The sequence below is a fragment of the Cherax quadricarinatus genome, chromosome 37 (genome assembly GCF_038502225.1).
Source record: "Cherax quadricarinatus isolate ZL_2023a chromosome 37, ASM3850222v1, whole genome shotgun sequence".
Lineage (NCBI taxonomy): Eukaryota > Metazoa > Arthropoda > Malacostraca > Decapoda > Parastacidae > Cherax > Cherax quadricarinatus.
This window is the reverse complement of record NC_091328.1, coordinates 25,967,048-25,990,144: the sequence shown is the minus strand read 5'-3', so window position 1 is coordinate 25,990,144 and position 23,097 is coordinate 25,967,048.

The following is a 23,097-nucleotide window of genomic DNA, read 5'->3' as shown; positions in this document are numbered from 1 at the left end:
GTAAGACACCTGGGTTAGTTGCTAGCTGGCTTATCTTAACCCTTCACACAGAATAGCTTGATAACTTCACACGAGGAGCACAGCAGGGGTGGAAGCTGGCTTGGCAGGCAAAATAATTGGATGGAGTAGGCTAGGCTGGACTGGGCTCGGGTGTTCTGACTCCCCCACCACAGACTGGAAACTGGCTTATTTTGCAAACTCGGGTCAACCCCTCGGGAGTAATGCAAAAGCAGATAACCACTAATACAAAGAGACTGACCAGTGAATAATGTAGAAGCTGGTAGAGTAGCTGGCTTGAGGTAGCTGGATGGGGTGAACCTCGGTAGGCCTACTGGTAACACGAAATAGCCGTCTTGCTGGTCGACAACTTTATCTCCAGAAATTGCTGTAATCGTCAGAATTACAGGCTCACCGCTGTCACCATTTGTCGTAAGGGTTCTTGAATGGAGATATCGTAGGTAGAAAGTAGACACACTTGTAGGATGGTAAATGTATTGTCAGACTGAGATGAGAGATGGGGCCCAGTGCCTAGCCTGTTCACGCCTGTATGGACTGCCGCCGAGTGAGAGCGGGACAGGGGGATCACTGCCCATGTGTATCCCCATGACGTCACACAAAGCCAGGCCTACGAGGGATCTCATGTCTAAAGCACAGGGATGATACTAATATGCTATGCTATATAATACTGGGAATACAGGGATCAGCAACTATGCTGACATCCTGAACGATTCCTTACTGAGGTATCGGAACGCTATTCTTAGGTTTGCCAGGCGCCCATATGCTATAGCAATTATTTGGTTAACGTGCGCCTCCGGAGACGTGCTCGGTATTATACTAACCCCAAGATCTTTCTCCTTGAGCGAGGTTTGCAGTCTTTGGCCACATAGCCTATACTCTGTCTGTGGTCTTTTTTGCCTTAGCCATTTGCTGGACCACGTGTCCAGCCTGTCTAGGTCTCTTTGGAGCCCTGCCTACTCGTCATCTGATTTAATTCTTCTCATTAACTTCACATCATCTGCAAACAGAGACACTTCTGAGTCTATCCCTTCCGTCATGTCATTCACATATACCAAAAACAGCACTGTTCCTAGGACTGACCCCAGTGGAACCCCGCTCGTCACAGGTGCCCACTGTGATACCTCATCTCGTACCATGACTCGTTGTTGCCTCCCTGTCAGGTATTCTCTGATCCATTGCAGTGCCCTTCCTCTTATACGTGCCTGATCTTCTAGCTTCTGCAATAATCTCTCGTGAGGAACTGTGTCGACGGCCTTTTTGCAGTCCAAGAAAATGCAATCAACCCACTCCTCTCTCTCGTGTCTTCCGTTACTTTGTTATCAAACTCCAGGAGGTTTGTGAGACAGGATTTGCCTTCCATGAATCCGTGCTGGTTTCCATTTATAATCTTGTTCCCTTCCAGGTGCTCCACCACTCTCCTCCTGATAATCTTCTCCATGACTTGGCATACTATTCACGTCAGTGACACAGGTCTATAGTTTAGTGCCTCGTTTCAGTTTCCTTTCTTTAAAATGGGAACTACATTTGCCATCTTCCATACCTCAGGTAGTTGCCCAGTTTCGAGGGATGTTCTCACCTAATTGTACTCACCTAATTGTGGTTGCAGGGGTCGATAGTCGGCTCCTGGCCCCACCTCTTCACTGTTGAAGATCGTATGTGTGTGTGTGTGTGTGTGTGTGTGTGTGTGTGTGTGTGTGAGTGTGGGTGTGTGTGTGTGTGTGTGTGTGTGTGTGTGTGTGAGTGTGGGTGTGTGTGTGTGTGTGTGTGTGTGTGTGTGTGTGTGAGTGTGGGTGTGTGTGTGGGGGGGGTGTATGTGCACGCGCACACACTTGCATGTATATGTCGAACAATGAAGTATCGGTTTCTTTCCTCTTTCAAATATCACTCACGAGAAATATTCACTTCCACTAAAATCGAGTGAGATATTTCGATAGAGAGGTGTTAATGTATTTATACATACACTGTCCATAAATGTTTGTATCAGTCGACGTTGTTGGATGGTTACACAAGCGGTTCCCGTCAAAGAGGCCTACGGATCACTTCTCACACATATATGCAAAGTTACATTAGTTTGCAAATTTTTTTATATGCATAAAATTGCGCAAAGTGCTGAAAACGTTATGGCAGTGTGTATGTTTTCCTGTCTGTCTGTACCTCTATGTATGTTGTTATGTTTGAATGCATGTGTTTGATACTGCAATATTCACTTTCGTGTATATATTATGTACGTATGTATGTATGCATGCATATGTGATGTACTTATGTATACATGCATATATGATGTACTTATGTATGTACATATGTATACATGTATGTAGTATGTATGTTCGTACGTACGAGGTGCTATCACAAAGTTACCATAATCGAATTTTGTGGCAGTGGTGTAGATCAAGCAGCACAATACACTTTTTTTGTGAAGTAACCAGCCGCTTTCCACTGTGGTAGGTCATTCCATTGGAGTCAGCTGGTTATTTTTAGTCTTGTTACCAGAGTGTTGTTGCAGTTTTTTGGGTTTCATAATTTAATCTTTAATAGAAAGTACGATGTGTGCTTGAAATTCTTTTTAAGCTCGGTAAAACAGCTAAAGAAACTCAGAAATACTTCAGCATTTGACGACAATGCGATGGGTCAGACACAATATTTTCAATTTTTTTTTTTCGATACAAAGCAGGACTAACGTCAGATGAGGATCATGAACACTCTGGCCGTCCATCAGTGCCAAAAGTAGATGCCAACATTGAAAAAATGAGGAAGGATATTTCAGGAAGAACGTCGTCAGTGTATTCAAGACACTGTAAATGCTGAAGCAATTTCTTACAGGTCGTGTCAAAGCATTTTGACTGAAATTTTAGTATGAGACGAGTGGCTGCCAAATCAAGACCATAAAAACCATTGTTTTATAGGCAAAAACAACATGGTGGTTATCCCTCACCCTCCCTACTCCCCAGATCCAGCCTCCTGTGACTTCTTTCTCTTCTAAAAATTAAGGGGCGTAGTTTTTAGCAACGTGGATGAGATTCAAGCAGAATCTCAGGCCAATTATACGCCGTTAGGAAAGAGAGTTTCAGAAATGTTTCGATAAATAACAGAGGCGCTGGGATCGCTGTATAGCTTCTCAAGAAAACCACTTAGAGGAAGACACCTTCAACTAGGAGATTAGGTAAACCTATATATATATTTTTTCGTTGTTGTTTAGGAACTTTTTGATAGCACCTCGAATGAATGAATGTGTATTTTTTTTAATTTCATATATTCATTTAAAATTCTTCATTAAACTCTGGTTGAGGAAGGTCATTCACATAAATGTTGAATAGAATTGGACTAAGACAAGAACCTTGTGGGACACCAGCTGTCGGTATAAAAGGCTCTGTCGACTTGCCGTAAAAGGTGGGAATGATTTTTCTTTGAGTTAAGAAGTTATATATTAATCTGAGAAAAGTCCAGTTATGGTCTGGTAGGTCAATGAGTTTGTATATAAGACCATCATGCCATAAGCTATCAAAAGCTTTATGAACATCTCTGGTGGCAATTAGGGCAAAATTTCCCTGATGTTTCAGACTTGCTACAGTATCAAAAATAGTATTTATTGCATGATGGGTACCTCTATGTGTTCTAAAGCCAAACTGTTTTTCAGTAAAAAGGTGATTAAACTCCATATAGTAGTTCAGTCTGTTGGAAATGATCTTAAGAACTTTCCCAGTAACTTCAAGTAAGGATATAGGTCTATAGTTCTCTGGTTGATGGATGTCTTTATTGGGCTTAGCAAGAAAGATCATCCTAGCAGTCTTAAAAACCACTGAGAAATGTCCGGAGGCCAAGATGGCATTAAAGATATTAACCAAAGACTGTTTACAATTTCTGGGTAGGAACTTTATTTATTTCATTGTTATTCCAGAGAGACCAGGGGCTCTGTTTCGCATTCTTCCAATAACCTGACTCACCTCGAGTAATGTAATAGGTCTAGTAAGCGGGTGGTCATCTTCAAGAGTTGATGTATCGATGGTAGGTAGTGGTTGTAGATCATCTAAGTTCTCATCTCTCCATTCATTTTTTTTTTCAGAATTGGAAAGACATTTCATTGCTTTAAATGTTTGTAAAAAAAAAAAAAAAAAAAAAAAAAACCTTTTCCTAAAAGGCATTGAAAGGAATTATAAGTTATTTCTATTTGATTTTTTCCCGGCTTCACATAAATTTTGGCCTCTCCTACTGGACAGGTGATGGGCGACTAGAAACATCAGAAGTCGTTACCCTGCAGCCACCACCCCAGTGATCCGGAAACATCCTCCAATAATACGCCTCAGATAGTCTAATTCCCATCTCAGACTAGCATCACCACCGAAGTTCACGTTATAACAAAGCTGATGAAGATCACCTTCATCCTGAGCCTTGGAACTGAAATTCAGAAAGGGAAAATTTCCTCAGTAAAGAAGCTAAATGAAGAGAGGAGGAAGAGGGGGAAGGGCATATTTAGATTTGATAAAAAGCTTATTTCCTGTTTTCAAGAGCCCCATCGCCACTTCAAGTGATTTCGTCTCCCCTTTGAAGGAACTGAAGGCTTAAAGCCGATCAGAAGAGACATTTTCAAATAGTCTCACGGAAACTAAAATCGGGAAATGTAAATTAAATTGACCAGAGAGCAACGGTTCCTGTCAGTAGGTATAAGATGTTTTCCATCGTCACATAAACAAATAATGAAAGTATGAAGCCAATCGGATGATGCATTCGCAGGTTATGAACTTAAACCTTGGAAGAAAATAAAATAAGAATTAAGTAATCACTTAAAAGTACACTGTCGGGGATCACTAATGATATATGTTACTTTTTTTTGAGTTGCTATTTTTTAATACCATATATATAATAAATGTATTTATGCTACTTGCTTATAATTTAATGAGTAATCAATATCGTGTATGTCCACACTGGCCAAGTTATATTTCCCATTGTTCTAAATAAATGATTTTATGTAGGTAGATTCACTAATTTGACTGCCAGTGTAAGACTGTTGTATATAAGCTATCATCGTTGTTGTGATTTTTATTGTATCATCTATTTTTTTTTTGTCTTTGAATATTTATTACTGTGACAACTATGAATGTTTGCTTTTTTATTTGTTTTACGTTTTACTTGGTCAACATTATATTCACAATTGGGTACAAATTAGACCTAGAGGTATTTTTTAGTTTTAAAGATGACCCATCATTTTTAATCTCCTTCCAACTATTATTATTAAGAGGAAGAAGAGCACTTCTTTATAACCTTCCTTGTATATGTTTGGTCTGATAAACAATATATAATTATAGAACTGTTGGTTACACCTGTATAACACCTTTGTTTCTCTCTCCTTCACCTCAAGGGAGGTTCCTTGACGCTGGTGAGGGACTCTTGATCTAGGGAATTGGATCTGTGTTCCAGTTCCCCGAATTAAGCCTGAAAAACCTTCCACACCTCCCCCCCCCCACACAGGTGCTGTATAATCCTACGAGTTTAGCGCTTTCCCCTTGATTATAAAAATAATAATACTCTTTCCTTAACGTTCGTTTTCATCTTTGGACTCTTATAATAATTCTGTGATGCTGGTGAAGGGGGCTCTTGATCCAAGGAACTGAAGTAATCCTCTCCTTTCTTGGATCGAACCTGAATGACTCCTACTCGTCTGGAGCTATGTGCCCCCTACGGGTTTAGCGTATCTTTATAAATAATAAGGACCTGCCTCGCATGGGCCAGTAGGCCTTCTACAGTGTTCCTCCATTCTTATGTTCTTATGACATTCCTCAGGTCACGTGCGTCACACCTCACTCTCCGCCTATATATATAATGTCTTTCTACCTCTGTATGTTAGAAGTGATCAAGGTCCCAGGACCGAAACGTTTTCTAATAAGACTCAAGAAATCGTAATGACCGGGGGTATGGTTCGTTTTCTAATAAATATGTTATAGTGTTTGCTTACGTGTCTTTCTAAACCAACTTGTCGGTATTTATTACCAAGGTTTATACCATAAATAATATAAATGTACCCTGAAGCATGGTTACCTTTGTGATACCCAAACTTGCAGCTTTCTTTCCTTATTCCTAAATCCATCCCTGTTATGCCGGTCTCAAGGGAAACAATGAACGTGTGCTACCCTCTCTACGGTGAAGAACAATGAACGTGTACTGCCCTCTCTACGGTGAAGAACAATGAACGTGTGCTACCCTCTCTACGGTGAAGAACAATGAACGTGTACTGCCCTCGCTACGGTGAAGAACAATGAACGTGTGCTACCCTCGCTACGGTGAAGAACAATGAACGTGTACTGCCCTCGCTACGGTGAAGAACAATGAACGTGTACTGCCCTCGCTACGGTGAAGAACAATGAACGTGTACTGCCCTCGCTACGGTGAAGAACAATGAACGTGTACTACCCTCGCTACGGTGAAGAACAATGAACGTGTACTGCCCTCGCTACGGTGAAGAACAATGAACGTGTACTACCCTCTCTACGGTGAAGAACAATGAACGTGTACTACCCTCTCTACGGTGAAGAACAATGAACGTGTACTGCCCTCGCTACGGTGAAGAACAATGAACGTGTACTACCCTCTCTACGGTGAAGAACAATGAACGTGTACTACCCTCTCTACGGTGAAGAACAATGAACGTGTACTACCCTCTCTACGGTGAAGAACAATGAACGTGTACTGCCCTCTCTACGGTGAAGAACAATGAACGTGTACTGCCCTCGCTACGGTGAAGAACAATGAACGTGTACTACCCTCTCTACGGTGAAGAACAATGAACGTGTACTACCCTCGCTACGGTGAAGAACAATGAACGTGTACTACCCTCTCTACGGTGAAGAACAATGAACGTGTACTGCCCTCTCTACGGTGAAGAACAATGAACGTGTACTGCCCTCGCTACGGTGAAGAACAATGAACGTGTACTGCCCTCGCTACGGTGAAGAACAATGAACGTGTACTACCCTCTCTACGGTGAAGAACAATGAACGTGTACTACCCTCGCTACGGTAAAGAACAATGAACGTGTACTACCCTCGCTGCGGTAAAGAACAATGAACGTGTACTACCCTCGCTGCGGTAAAGAACAATGAACGTGTACTACCCTCGCTACGATGTAGAACAATGAACGTGTACTACCCTCGCTACGGTGAAGAACAATGAACGTGTACTGCCCTCTCTACGGTGAAGAACAATGAACGTGTACTACCCTCTCTACGGTGAAGAACAATGAACGTGTACTACCCTCGCTACGGTGAAGAACAATGAACGTGTACTACCCTCTCTACGGTGAAGAACAATGAACGTGTACTACCCTCGCTACGGTGAAGAACAATGAACCTGTAATACCTTCGTTATGGTGAAGAACAATGAACGTGTACTGCCCTAGCTACGGTGAAGAACAATGAACGTGTAATAGCTTCGTTATGGTGAAGAACAATGAACGTGTACTGCCCTAGCTACGGTGAAGAACAATGAACGTGTAATAGCTTCGTTATGGTAAAGAACAGTGAACGTGTACTACCCTCGCTACGGTAAAGAACAGTGAACGTGTACTACCCTCGCTACGGTAAAGAACAGTGAACGTGTACTACCCTCGCTACGGTAAAGAACAGTGAACGTGTACTACCCTCGCTACGGTAAAGAACAATGAACGTGTACTACCCTCGCTACGGTAAAGAACAATGAACGTGTACTACCCTCGCTACGGTAAAGAACAGTGAACGTGTACTACCCTCGCTACGGTAAAGAACAATGAACGTGTACTACCCTCGCTACGGTGTAGAACAATGAACGTGTACTACCCTCGCTACGATGTAGAACAATGAACGTGTACTACCCTCGCTACGATGTAGAACAATGAACGTGTACTACCCTCGCTACGGTAAAGAACAATGAACGTGTACTACCCTCGCTACGATGTAGAACAATGAACGTGTACTACCCTCGCTACGATGTAGAACAATGAACGTGTACTACCCTCGCTACGGTGTAGAACAATGAACGTGTACTACCCTCGCTACGGTGAAGAACAATGAACGTGTACTGCCCTCTCTACGGTGAAGAACAATGAACGTGTACTACCCTCGCTACGGTGAAGAACAATGAACGTGTACTACCCTCGCTACGATGTAGAACAATGAACGTGTACTACCCTCTCTACGGTGAAGAACAATGAACGTGTACTACCCTCGCTACGGTGAAGAACAATGAACGTGTACTGCCCTCTCTACGGTGAAGAACAATGAACGTGTACTACCCTCGCTACGGTAAAGAACAATGAACGTGTACTACCCTCGCTACGATGTAGAACAATGAACGTGTACTACCCTCGCTACGGTGTAGAACAATGAACGTGTACTACCCTCGCTACGATGTAGAACAATGAACGTGTACTACCCTCGCTACGATGTAGAACAATGAACGTGTACTACCCTCTCTACGGTGAAGAACAATGAACGTGTACTACCCTCGCTACGGTGAAGAACAATGAACGTGTACTGCCCTCTCTACGGTGAAGAACAATGAACGTGTACTACCCTCGCTACGGTGAAGAACAATGAACGTGTACTACCCTCGCTACGATGTAGAACAATGAACGTGTACTGCCCTCTCTACGGTGAAGAACAATGAACGTGTACTACCCTCGCTACGATGTAGAACAATGAACGTGTACTGCCCTCGCTACGGTAAAGAACAATGAACGTGTACTACCCTCGCTACGGTGAAGAACAATGAACGTGTACTACCCTCGCTACGGTAAAGAACAATGAACGTGTACTACCCTCTCTACGGTGAAGAACAATGAACGTGTACTACCCTCGTTACGGTAAAGAACAATGAACGTGTACTACCCTCGCTACGGTGAAGAACAATGAACGTGTACTACCCTCGCTACGGTGAAGAACAATGATTTGCAACGATGGGATTTTACCTCATTTGATGATTCAAATTAAAAACAAGATATATATTGAACAGTTTTACGTCCATTAGAACAAAACAACAGTAGAACAAAGGACAGTGGTTGCAAGCCTCACTTCCGGTTAGGTTTGGGGGGCTAGGAGTACGCAGATCCTCCCAGATTGCTCTACCGCTTTCCTATCCTCTTCCATAGCATCAAACGAGTTGATAAGACAAATTCTTCTTGACACCCTCAGTGACTCAGCAGGAATACAAGACCCTAGCTATGCCAGTGCCATCACTGAATGGGAGACTCTTGCTGCTCAAGCACCAAACCCTAGTGCAGCTCTGGCTCACAGTCAAGCTGGGATGGCCGGATCGCTGAAAAGGTGCTTGCCAACATGCTCGGGGTTGCAACATCAGATAGGGAGACTGCCCGTCTCCAGGCTGTTAGCGCACCTCACTCCGGGGACTTCAAGCAGTTCCCATATCGGCAATGGGAACGCGACTCGGCCCTAAGACCCTCCGTATTGCAGTAGCTCTGTGCCTTGCTGCCCCAATTCACACAGAATATACGTGTATCTGCGGCGAAGCTCAAGCAGACCAATACGATCTACATGGTCTTAACTGTTCCAAAATCAAGGGCTGGCATGCAAGACACAATGAGGTCAACGACATCTTAAAGAGAACCCTTGCTACTGCTGGATGCCCAGCCGAGAGGGAGCCCCGATCACTAGCAACCAAGAATACCCACAATCCAGCAAACTGCCCCAACGGGATCACTGGCTGACACCTATATCCATCACAGTGTTGGGCAACAGGGAGGAGCCGCTGACCACAGGGAGGAGTACAAGATCAGCAAGTACAGGGACATAAGCCAACAATATCAATTTGTTCCAGTGGGATCAGAGACCTTGGGATCATGGGGGAAAAATGCCACACGTTTCCTTAAAGAATTGGGTTCCAGACTCATCGACACCACCAGGGACCCAAGGGCAGCCACTTTCATGCTCCAGCGCCTCAGCGTGGCCATCCAAAGGGGAAATGCTTGCTGCATACTTGGCTCATGTCCGGCCTCGGATGAGCTGTAAATGTATTCTGTTTATTAATAAATGTTCACATGGAATATAAAATATAGGGGGTGGTAGGAGAAGAAAATATTCAAACAGCTCCGGGGAGAACCTTGAGCTTTCCCTAAGGTACGTTTATTGTCTTCTCTGAGGATGAGGGTCCCCAGTCCAGCTATAGAGGTGGTACTTCTCTCTCTCTCTCTCTCTCTCTCTCTCTCTCTCTCTCTCTCTCTCTCTCTCTCTCTCTCTCTCTCTCTCTCTCTCTCTCTCTCTCTCTCTCTCTCTCTCTCTCTCTCTCTCTCTCTCTCTCTCTCTTTCACTCTCTCTCTCTCTCTCTCTCTCTCTCTCTTTTTTCTCTCTCTCTCTCTCTCCTCTCTCTCTCTCCTCTCTCTCTCTCTCCTCTCTCTCTCTGTCTCTCTCTCCTCTCCTACCTTTTTTTTTTACACAGCATTTGACAAGGTTAAGGATCCCTTGCTTTATTGACAAGCTATTTACAGGTTAAGGATTCCTAACTTTATTGGCAAGCTAAGAGCTGTTACCTACATCAGCTCATTTGAAAGCATTTTTATTGTTATGAGACATACAAGTAGGGAACAGGATGAAATTGGAGCCATGTGGGCCAGCATTTTCATTTGATCAACTGACTTTATCTCGTTGACATCATTATGCTGTACGAATGTGTTCCATACTCGAGTCATCCTGCGTATATATGGTCTCAGATGGAGTGATGTTCTGGAGAAGGGTACAGCCAGAGTGAAGTTGCTGCTTTCTGCCCGTCTTGTGGCATAAAAGCTTGTTTCACGCTGTCCTCGAAGTGGATCCAAGTGTGGTACTTTGACAATATTGGCCTTGTACATAACAGTAAGGCCACGCACATCTCTCCTGTGTTGAAGGCTCTGCTGAAATGACAGATCTATCCAGGAAAGGTCTAGGCGAAAGATGAGACGTCTTGCTTTGTTCTCTACTCTGTCAAGCAGTCGCAGATGAGATGGGAGGCAGGCAAACCAAGAAAGTGGAGCATATTCAAGGTGTGAGCGTATTGTGCCTCGTACAGAATCTTGCAGCCCCTACTGTCAAGCAGATGCGAGATACGGCGAAGTGCTGTAAGCTTCCTGGCTGCCTTGTTTGCAAGATTTACAACATGGTTCTTCATGGTTAGTTTGGAGTCAAATTTCACCCCAAGGATATCAACTTCTTCTCCAGGTGCCAACACCCTCCCATTCATCCTTACTACTGCACCAGCATTACCATCATGGTGCCTAGAGACGATCATCAATTGTGTTTTCTCAGGTGCAAATGTTACTTGCCATCTATTTCCCCAAGATGATATAGCTCTTAGCTGGTGATTGATGTAGCTTAGAGCAGCTGGCATTTCTTCTCTTGGATAAGTGAACGTCAGTGTACAGTCGTCTGCATATGCATGTGACTCTGGGATGAGATGAAGAAGGTCGTTGAAGTAGACATTCCATAACAATGGTCCCAGCATGCTTCCTTGTGGAACACTTGCCCCAATAGGATGTCTTGCTGATTCCGTTTCATTGAGAACTACACTTAGTGATCTACCATGAAGGTAATCACTAAAGAGACATAGCGTAGAGCCTGCAGTTCCCAGTGCTTGAAGTTTTGCTAAGAGGCCCTGGTGCCACACCCGGTCGAAAGCACAAGCAATGTCCAGTGCTGCCACACAGCTGACTTTGGATTCATCCAGTGACTGGTGCCACTTAGTGGAGAGGTTTAACAACAGATCAGCAGCAGAGTAATCTTACCTGAAGCCATATTGACGATCACAAAGTAGTGAGTGGTAGTCAAAAAACTCTGTCATTTGTCTTGAGATTATTGTCTCAAGGATCTTACCAGTGATTGACAGGAGTGACACTGGTCTGTAGTTGCTGATTTCTGCTCTGCTCTTCTTTTTGTGAACAGGGACTACATTTGCCTGTTTCCACAGAGAGGGCCATTTACACTGTACTAGGCAATGCTGAAAGATGCGAGTTAGAGGTACTGCTAGCTGGTCTGCACATCTCAGTAATCTTGGGCTCAACTTGTCTGGGCCCACAGCCTTTTCTTGGTCAAGCGATTTAAGAAGGAAATGCACCTCCTCCTGCCTTATTGTCACCACTGACAATTTTGACACAGTTCTTACAGCTAGCCAAGGAGGGTCCTTTGCTGTATCAGGAACTTGCATTTTGGTAGCAAAGTGTTCAGCAAAGAGGTTCGCCTTCTCTTGACTACTAGTAGAGGTGGTCCCATCCTGTCGATTTAGAGGTGGAATGAGTTCATCAGGCAGATAACCTTGTCTGTCCTTGACCAGGGACCACCAGGTTTTGGAGCCTACCCTACCTGATGCTAGCTTTCTTTTTGTGTCCACCTCCCATTTAGCAATGGCCCACTTTTGAACGTCACCCATATGCCTACAGGCTTGCCTGTGCAAGTTCCTGTTATAGGTGGTAGGATGTCTCTTATACCTTCCCCATGCTTTGTACTTAGCAGTAGCAGCCTCTCTACAACGAAAGCCAAACCAAGGCTGATCTGTAGGCTTCGTCACATATTGCCGGTGAGGAATATGTTCTTGTTGTAGATTAAGGATGTGTCCAGTGAAGGCTTTCACTTGGTTGTCAACATCCCCTTGGAGAAGAGCATTCCAATCGGTGGTGGCGAGCTCAGAGCAAAAGGTTGGCCAATTACCTCTTTCCCATAGCCAGGTTGTGCGTGTGGACTCCTCACCTCGTTCTGTTGGGATCTTAAGTGTCATAAAAACAGCCTTGTGGTCAGACGATCCAACGTAGCCGAAGGGTTGACAAGTGACTATACCTTCTGCCAGAGCACTCACTACTGGGTCAAGGGTCAGAGATGTGAGTAGGGAAATCAACAAAGTTTCTCATGTCAAATACTGCAAGAAGGTCATCAAAGTCCCTCTTTATAAGGTATTGGTTGAGGTCACCAACAATTATGATATGTTGACAGTTGTGTTGCAGCAGAATGGAGTCAATATTTTCCATTAGGAAGTTGATGGGGTCTGCATGTTGCCACTGAGGTCTGTACACTGCACATGCTAGTACAGAGGTACTAGTGTTTATGCAGAGCTTCAAGAACATCATTTCAAGAAGAGTAGGGGTGGCAACATCAATGTGCTGGGCATGAACACTTTTAGAGAAGCACACAGCAACACCACCTCTTTGCCCTTGCCTGTCTCTTCTCATCCATGAGGTGTTGCCAGCAGATCTCTCTCTCTCTCTCTCTCTCTCTCTCTCTCTCTCTCTCTCTATATATATATATATATATATATATATATATATATATATATATATATATGTGTGTGTGTGTGTGTGTGTGTGTGTGTGTGTGTGTGTGTGTGTGTGTGTGTGTGTGTGTGTGTGTGTGTGTGTGTGTGTGTGTGTGTGTGTGTGTGTGTGTGTGTGTGTGTGTGTCGTGCCGAATAGGTAAAAACTGGTCAATTAGCAAGAACTCATTTAAAATTAAGTCCTTTCTAAAATTTTCTCTTACATATTTAAAGATATATTTTTCATTTACATTAATGTATTAATTTTGATAGAATTACTGACAATATATTAAGTAAAAGTACACAAATGCGACTTGTATGACATTATATTGTGACAACGTTTCGCTCTGCAGTAAAGGCTTAACAAAGCTCCTGGAGAGCGAAACGTTGCCACAATAAAATGTCCCATTAGTCTCATTTGTGTCCTTTTACATTAATGTAAAAATTAACAATTTTGTACCAAAAGAACCTTAGAAAACTTACTCAACTTTATTATAACAAACGCAATTTAATTTAACCTAATCCAATTAAATGTATTTTACATAAGTCTACAATAATTTAATAATAAACAAACAAAATGAAATATATTTTTTTCGTTATTCAGGAGGATTTTTGCTAATTACTGCATACACAAAATTTCGCTTGCCTTATTAGCCAAGACGAGCGTTGCTATTTAAGCCAAAATCGCAAGTTCTATCTATTGAGCATGACATATAAAAACATATTAATGGAGGAACACTGCAGAAGGCCTACTGGCCCATACAAGGCAGGTCCTTATATTTATATGTTGTTTTGTTGCATGTATTAATCATATACAACAAAGCATACAGATAAGCATAGTTATTACTGAAGCATCGTTAAGAGTCATTCCTCTTAACGATGCTTCAGTAATAACTATGCTTATCTTCAAGTGTATGACATATAATCGATAATTAATTTACCGGAGAAAGAACATTAGGTTTTGCCTCAGTTTTAGTTTAAGTGGGATCAGTTTTTAGTACCTTTCATACTGTATCAGCCTAAGTAGTTACTAGCAGCTCTTCGGTAGTATCAAAATAAGTAGTCCGAATTCATCAGTACATCCCCGTAGTCGTCAGTGTTGTTATACTGATTGTGGGTCTAATACAAGGGACGGATAGGTAAACTTCCTTGAAACAAGAACCCCTAACAGGCATAAAGGGGTTAGTAGTCAGTATCAATCAGCATTCATCAGTAATTCTCAGTATTAATCCGTAACTATTGGTAGTTATTAGCAATAGTTAGTAGTTTCCTGTTAACAGTAGCCAGTCATCAGCATGACCACCATAACTATCAGCTGACGAGACATTTTATCTATAATTATGAGTAGTAATCTCCAACAAGTAAATAGATGTTAGCAAACGTCTGTGGCCCGTTTTCGACAGTAACCTGTCAGTTGCTGTCAGCAACCTGTCAGCAGCTGTCATTAACTTGTCAGTTGCTATCAGTAACCTGTCAGCAGCTGTCAGTAATATCTCAGTTGCTGTCAGTAACCTATCAGCAGCTGTCAGTAACCTATCAATTCCTCTCAGTAACCTGTCATTTGTTGTCAGTAACCTGAAAGCTGCTGTCAGTAACCTGTTAGTTGCTGTCAGTAACCTGTTAGTTGCTGTCAGTAACCTGTAAAACTGCAATTTTTACATAACACTTCGAGCGCCGTCTTGACCAACAGTTTTACAGTGTAATATGCAGTATAAATTTTACTGACGTCGTCCTTGGCAGATATGATTTGCATTTCTTATAACATTGGGAATGCTAGTTACCTGGAAATATTATATGATAATTTTACTAAAAAAAGTACATTTACTTCTGGAGATATTCTATTAAATTGGTCAAGGTATATACACCCTAAGGTTTTATATCACTCCATGTTCGAAACCATGGCCTGCAGTGTTGTGCTGGCACAGTGTTGTTATTGATCAATACCACTAGCTCGTGGTTACAATTATATGTATTTTATTATTTTATTATCACACTGGCCGATTCCCACCAAGGCAGGGTGGCCCGAAAAAGAAAAACTTTCACCATCATTCACTCCATCACTGTCTTGCCAGAAGGGTGCTCTACACTACAGTTTTTAAACTGCAACATTAACACCCCTCCTTCAGAGTGCAGGCACTGTACTTCCCATCTCCAGGACTCAAGTCCGGCCTGCCGGTTTCCCTGAATCCCTTCATAAATGTTACTTTGCTCACACTCCAACAGCACGTCAAGTATTAAAAACCATTTGTCTCCATTCACTCCTATCAAACACGCTCAAGCATGCCTGCTGGAAGTCCAAGCCCCTCGCACACAAAACCTCCTTTACCCCCTCCCTCCAACCTTTCCTAGGCCGACCCCTACCCCGCCTTCCTTCCACTACAGACTGATACACTCTTGAAGTCATTCTGTTTCGCTCCATTCTCTCTACATGTCCGAACCACCTCAACAACCCTTCCTCAGCCCTCTGGACAACAGTTTTGGTAATCCCGCACCTCCTCCTAACTTCCAAACTACGAATTCTCTGCATTATATTCACACCACACATTGCCCTCAGACATGACATCTCCACTGCCTCCAGCCTTCTCCTCGCTGCAACATTCATCACCCACGCTTCACACCCATATAAGAGCGTTGGTAAAACTATACTCTCATACATTCCCCTCTTTGCCTCCAAGGACAAAGTTCTTTGTCTCCACAGACTCCTAAGTGCACCACTCACTCTTTTTCCCTCATCAATTCTATGATTCACCTCATCTTTCATAGACCCATCCGCTGACACGTCCACTCCCAAATATCTGAATACGTTCACCTCCTCCATACTCTCTCCCTCCAATCTGATATTCAATCTTTCATCACCTAATCTTTTTGTTATCCTCATAACCTTACTCTTTCCTGTATTCACCTTTAATTTTCTTCTTTTGCACACCCTACCAAATTCATCCACCAATCTCTGCAACTTCTCTTCAGAATCTCCCAAGAGCACAGTGTCATCAGCAAAGAGCAGCTGTGACAACTCCCACTTTGTGTGTGATTCTTTCTGTTTTAACTCCACGCCTCTTGCCAAGACCCTCGCATATACTTCTCTTACAACCCCATCTATAAATATATTAAACAACCACGGTGACATCACACATCCCTGTCTAAGGCCTACTTTTACTGGGAAAAAATTTCCCTCTTTCCTACATACTCTAACTTGAGCCTCACTATCCTCGTAAAAACTCTTCACTGCTTTCAGTAACCTACCTCCTACACCATACACTTGCAACATCTGCCACATTGCCCCCCTATCCACCCTGTCATACGCCTTTTCCAAATCCATAAATGCCACAAAGACCTCTTTAGCCGTATCTAAATACTGTTCACTTATATGTTTCACTGTAAACACCTGGTCCACACACCCCCTTCCTTTCCTAAAGCCTCCTTGTTCATCTGCTATCCTATTCTCCGTCTTACTCTTAATTCTTTCAATTATAACTCTACCATACACTTTACCAGGTATACTCAACAGACTTATCCCCCTATAATTTTTGCACTCTCTTTTATCCCCTTTGTCTTTATACAAAGGAACTATGCATGCTCTCTGCCAATCCCTAGGTACCTTACCCTCTTCCATACATTTATTAAATAATTGCACCAACCACTCCAAAACTATATCCCCACCTGCTTTTAACATTTCAATCTTTATCCCATCAATCCCGGCTGCCTTACCCCCTTTCATTTTACCTACTGCCTCACGAACTTCCCCCACACTCACAACTGGCTCTTCCTCACTCCTACAAGATGTTATTCTTCCTTGCCCTATACACGAAATCACAGCTTCCCTATCTTCATCAACATTTAACAATTCCTCAAAATATTCCCTCCATCTTCCCAATACCTCTAACTCTCCATTTAATAACTCTCCTCTCCTATTTTTAACTGACAAATCCATTTGTTCTCTAGGCTTTCTTAACTTGTTAATCTCACTCCAAAACTTTTTCTTATTTTCAACAAAATTTGTTGATAACATCTCACCCACTCTCTCATTTGCTCTCTTTTTACATTGCTTCACCACTCTCTTAACCTCTCTCTTTTTCTCCATATACTCTTCCCTCCTTGCATCACTTCTACTTTGTAAAAACTTCTCATATGCTAACTTTTTCTCCCTTACTACTCTCTTTACCTCATCATTCCACCAATCGCTCCTCTTCCCTCCTGCACCGACTTTCCTGTAACCACAAACTTCTGCTGAACACTCTAACACTACATTTTTAAACCTACCCCATACCTCTTCGACCCCATTGCCTATGCTCTCATTAGCCCATCTATCCTCCAATAGCTGTTTATATCTTACCCTAACTGCCTCCTCTTTTAGTTTATAAACCTTCACCTCTCTCTTCTCTGATGCTTCTATTCTCCTTGTATCCCATCTACCTTTTACTCTCAGTGTAGCTACAACTAGAAAGTGATCTGATATATCTGTGGCCCCTCTATAAACATGTACATCCTGAAGTCTACTCAACAGTCTTTTATCTACCAATACATAATCCAGCAAACTACTGTCATTTCGCCCTACATCATAACTTGTATACTTATTTATCCTCTTTTTCTTAAAATATGTATTACCTATAACTAAACCCCTTTCTATACAAAGTTCAATCAAAGGGCTCCCATTATCATTTACACCTGGCACCCCAAACTTACCTACCACACCCTCTCTAAAAGTTTCTCCTACTTTACCATTCAGGTCCCTTACCACAATTACTCTCTCACTTGGTTCAAAGGCTCCTATACATTCACTTAACATCTCCCGAAATCTCTCTCTCTCCTCTGCATTCCTCTCTTCTCCAGGTGCATACACGCTTATTATGACCCACTTCTATCATCCAACCTTTACTTTAATCCACATAATTCTTGAATTTACACATTCATATTCTCTTTTCTCCTTCCATAACTGATCATTCAACATTACTGCTACCCCTTCCTTTGCTCTAACTCTCTCAGATACTCCAGATTTAATGCCATTTATTTCCCCCCACTGAAACTCTCCTACCCCCTTCAGCTTTGTTTCGCTTAGGGCCAGGACATCCAACTTCTTTTCATTCATAACATCAGCAATCATCTGTTTCTTGTCATTCACACTACATCCACGCACATTTAAGCATCCCAGTTTTATAAAGTTTTTCTTCCTCTCCTTTTTAGTAAATGTCTACAGGAGAAGGGGTTACTAGCCCATTGCTCCCGGCATTTTAGTCGCCTCATACGACACGCATGGCTTACGGAGGAAAGATTCTTTTCCACTTCCCCATGGACAATATACATATACATATACATATACATATACATATACATACATATACGTATACATATATATAATATATATACATATATATATATATATATATGTATGTATATATATATATATATATATATATATATATATATATATATATATATATATATATATATATATATATATATATATATATGCAATAAGATCACAGTAAAAAGGTGATTTCCGAATATGCAAAACAACCACTGTGAAAGAATAATGAAATTCCAAGTGCTTTCGTGACTACTCACATTGTTAAGGAACAATGTTCCTTAATAATGTGAGTAGTCACGAATGCGCTTGGAATTTCATTATTCTTTCACTGTGGTTGTTTTGCATATTCGGAAATCACCTTTTTACCGTGATCTTATTGCATATATATATATATATATATATATATATATATATATATATATATATATATATATATATATATATATATATATATATTAGTAAAGGAATTGTATACAGCTCTATGTTAAAACCAAACATTCCCAATTGCCCTCCAAGATTCTTTAAGTCTTATGATACACTTAATAACAATAAAAATTTGCGCCTTACTAAAGCAGACAAAATAAATGCAATAGTAATTATGAGAGAAAATGATTACCAAGAAAAAATGAATAATCTCTTAGATGATACTGAAACCTATTCTAAACTTAGGAAAAATCCCCTAGAAACCGTTAACAGCAATTTCAATAAAACAATAAAACTTCTACTGAAAGGCAAAGATGAATTAGTCAAACAATTTACTTCCACTAATCCATCTTTGCCTTACATGTATGGACTAATAAAAACACACAAACCAGGGAATCCAGTCAGACCAATTATTACCTCCATAGGGTCAGTTTCATATAAATTATCCAAATGGCTTGTTGATATTTTGAGCCCTATTGTTGGCAAAATTTCTAACTTTATGTTAAAAACAACATAGACTTGGTTGATAAATTAAGCTCCTTGACTGACTTAAATGATTTTAACATGGTTAGTTTTGATGTTACTTCCTTGTTTACGAAAGTTCCTGTTGATGATTTATTAAGTTTCTTATCTGAAGAACTCGTTAACTATGATTTACCATTGCCAGTTTCTACTATCATTAAACTTATTAAACTTTGCATTGTTGATGCAAAATTTGTATTTAATGATAAGTTTTACACTCAGAAGTTTAGTATGGCAATGGGAAATCCTCTTTCACCTGTTCTTAGTAACCTATACATGGAATTTTTTGAAACAAGGTTACTTAACACAATCCTCCCTAATAGAGCTAAATGGTTCAGATATGTTGATGATATTTTGCGTCTTATGCCCAAAAATGTAGATATACACCATTTCCTAGGAAAATTAAATAGCTTAGCCCATTCTATAAACTTTACTGTTGAGTTTGAAGAAAATAACTCATTGCCTTTTCTAGATGTTTTAATTATTAAGGGTAATAATGAATTCAAATTTAAAATTTACAGAAAACCTACAAATAACTGTTCCTATGTCCACTATTATTCCTCGCATCAAGATAGAGTCAAACTGTCTGTTATCTCATCAGTGTTTTTGAGAGCTTTACGAATTTGTAGTCCTGAGTTCATAGATGAGGAAATATCCAAAATTTATGAAATAGGTAATGATTTAAAATACCCAAGAAATGTAATTGATAAATCTTTTAAAGTTGCTAGAAATACTTTTTACAATCCAAAAAGGGACAACCAGCCTTATTCAACTTAAAATATGTTGGTTCTCCCTTACCATGAAAACTTGGTTGATATGCCTTCTCTTCTTAAGACTTTTAATATTAAAGTTGTATTCAAAAATCTTGATACAGTAAAAAAACTTTTGATAAAGAATTCCCCCCAAAATGCTGATGGATGTGTCTATAAGATTCCTTGTAAAATTTGCGATAAAGTTTATTACGGTCAAACTGGTAAAAATCTCGAACTAAGATTAAAACAACATAAATATAGCATTAGAACTGGACAAGATTCCAATGCTCTATTTATACATGTAAGAGATTTTAACCATCCAATTGATTTTCAAAAAGTTGAGAAAGTAGTATCAAGCAAGTCCATGGTCGACAGGAATATAATTGAATCTTGTTTCATAAAAAGCAGTTTTGACAATAATATGAATATTTCCTTTGGTTTATATAAATTAGATCCATTTATAATTGATAGAATTTGGGAAGAATTTAATAATACACTGGACAAATAATCTTTAAAATTTCTTATTTCTTGGGTAGAATAGTTTGTGGGGTGAGTTGTGCCAAGGACCTATCCAAGTTGGGTCGGCGCGCGTCAGGTGTTTAACCGTTGTGGGATCTGATAGTGAGGTGCCGGCCGGACCCCTTATATAGCTTCCTTGGATGCTTTACTTTCATAGTTCCTTGATAATGTGAGTAGTCACGAAAGCGCTTGGAATTTCTCTATTCTTTCAGAGTGGTTGTTTTGCATATATATATATATATATATATATATATATATATATATATATATATATATATATATATATATAGATGCAATAAGATCACAGTAAACAGGTGATTTCAAAATATGCAAAACAACCACTCTGAAAGAATAGAGAAATTCCAAGCGCTTTCGTGACTACTCACATTATCATAGTTCCTTGATAATGTGAGTAGTCACGAAAGCGCTTGGAATTTCTCTATTCTTTCAGAGTGGTTGTTTTGCATATATATATATATATATATATATATATATATATATATATATATATATATATATATATATATATATACATATATATATATATATATATATATATATATATATATATATATATATATATATATATATATATATATATATATATATATGTATTAGACCGTCACTTAACACTGTAGTTACGTTCCTGAAAACAACCTGTTAGGTAAAACCGTGTTAGATGAACTGAAGAACTTACGGGAAATATAGGGTTACGCTCCTGAGAGCCACAAAAAAGCCAAACAACTCTTTTTTTTTTTTTTTTTTTTTTTTTTTTTTTTTTTTTTTTTTTTTTTTTTTTTTTTTTTTTTTTTTAGGCCTCCACATCTTACAAAAATAAAACTGAAAATGTAATTGTAGTTCATTGTTATAATGTATTATGTTGTTTTTACTGCTTAAATTGTGGGTGCTGGTGTTTCTGGATGATTGTGAAGAGAGTGGAGAGTTATGTTGTGGCCCTACTGGGATGAGGTGGATGGTAGACGTTCTGGTACTGAAGTTGATGGTTGTACTGGAGTGTCTAACTTTAAGTCAAGTGATTCAGTAAGTCAGCCAAGTCATTCAGCAAGTCAGTCAAGTCATTCAGTCAGTCAAGTCGTCCAGTAATTCAGTCAAGTTATTCAGTCAGTCAAGTCGTCCAGTAATTCAGTCAAGTCATTCAGTAAGTCAATCAAGTGATTCAGTAAGTTAAGTGATTCAGTAAGTCTCAAGTCATTCAGTAAGTCAGTCAAGTCGTTCAGTAAGTCAGTCAAGTCGCTCAGTCAGTCAAGTGATTCAGTAAGTCAGTCAAGTGATTCAGTAAGTCAGTCAAGTCATTCAGTAAGTCTCAAGTCATTCAGTAAGTCAGTCAAGCCATTCAGTAAGTCAGTCAAGTCATTCAGTAAGTCAGTCAAGTACATAAGAACATAAGAAAGGAGGAACGCTGCAGGAGGCCTTCTGGCCCATATTAGGCAGGTCCTTTACAATTCATCCCACTAACAAAACATTTGCCCAACCCAATTTTCAATGCCACCCAAGAAATAAGCTCTGATGTGAAAGTCCCACTCAAATCCAACCCCTCCCACTCATGTACTTATCCAACCTAGATTTGAAACTACCCAAAGTCCCAGCCTCAATAACCCAACTAGGTAGACTGTTCCACTCATCTACTACCCTATTTCCAAACCAATACTTTCCTATGTCCTTTCTAAATCTAAACTTATCTAATTTAAATCCATTACTGCGGGTTCTCTCTTGGAGAGACATCCTCAAGACAAGTCGTTCAGTAAGTCTGACAAGTCAGTCAGTAAGTCATTCAGTAAGTCAATCAGTCAGTAAGTCAGTCAGTCACACAAATTTATGCTTACCTCTTTTTTATGTGTACAAAGTAACATTTCATTGTGGCCACAGGATGTCTTGTCTAATATCTTTGTTTCCTTTGTTAATTCTAAGACTTAAATGCTTTCACCTTTCCTTGCCACTTTGAGCAACACTGATATGCTTACTGGGTATCTTGATTGCTTGCCAGATACAAGATATACCAATTAAAAGATCAAAACACAGTTTACAATCGCAAACTTGTAGCAGAGAAGTTGGACTGGACAAGTATGAAGTACGAATGCTTTGATGGTGGGATGGTGTTGGAGGGTGGCTGGGGACGGCGGGAGGTCTCCTCAGCTGAACCACAACAAGGCAGCCGCTTGAGGAAAAGGGAAGTTTTTCTTTTCCTTTCCGCAAACTGAACCCTGTTAAATTCATCATACGTCATACGACGTGTTACATAAAATTGAGCCGCAATTCTTCAATCGTGCTTTACCCAAATCGTGCCAAACA